The sequence below is a fragment of the Schistocerca nitens genome, chromosome 9, assembly GCF_023898315.1.
Source record: "Schistocerca nitens isolate TAMUIC-IGC-003100 chromosome 9, iqSchNite1.1, whole genome shotgun sequence".
NCBI classification, from domain to species: Eukaryota; Metazoa; Arthropoda; class Insecta; order Orthoptera; family Acrididae; genus Schistocerca; species Schistocerca nitens.
This window is the reverse complement of record NC_064622.1, coordinates 99,599,152-99,600,080: the sequence shown is the minus strand read 5'-3', so window position 1 is coordinate 99,600,080 and position 929 is coordinate 99,599,152.

Here is a 929-nt window from a genome sequence, read left to right as displayed (position 1 = left end):
CTTTCTCTTCCCCTCCCTCTGCCTCCAGCCTTTCATATCTATCTGTGAATCTCAACCAAAATTGTTATTTGTAGGCCGGCCGAAGTGGCCGTGCGGTTAAAGGCGCTGCAGTCTGAAACCGCAAGACCGCTACGGTCGCAGGTTCGAATCCTGCCTCGGGCATGGATGTTTGTGATGTCCTTAGGTTAGTTAGGTTTAACTAGTTCTAAGTTCTAGGGGACTAATGACCTCAGCAGTTGACTCCCATAGTGCTCAGAGCCATTTTGTTATTTGTATATAATCTTTCCACTGTAGCCAATATGAGATCAGAGTAGATTAGATTAGATTCAGTGATTATTGTACTAAAAATTTGTAACATTTCACCTGGTTCATCTACATCTACATCTACATTTGTACTCCGCAAGCCACCCAACGGTGTGTGGCGGAGGGCATTTTACGTGCCACTGTCATTACCTCCCTTTCCTGTTCCAGTCGCGTATGGTTCGCGGGAAGAACAACTGCCGGAAAGCCTGCGTGCGCGCTCGAATCTCTCTAATTTTACATTCGTGATCTCCTCGGGAGGTATAAGTAGGGGGAAGCAATATATTCGATACCTCATCCAGAAACGCACCCTCTCGAAACCTGAACATCAAGCTACACCGCGATGCAGAGCGCCTCTCTTGTAGTCTGCCACTTGAGTTTGCTAAACATCTCCGTAACGCTATCACGCTTATCAAATAACCCTGTGACGAAACGCGCCGCTCTTCTTTGGATCTTCTCTATCTCCTCAGTCAACCCGACCTGGTACGGATCCCACACTGATGAGCAATACTCAGGTATAGGTCGAACGAGTGTTTTGTAAGCCACCCCCTTTGTTGATGGACTACATTTTCTAAGGACTCTCCCAATGAATCTCAACCTGGCACCCGCCTCACCAACAATTAATTTTA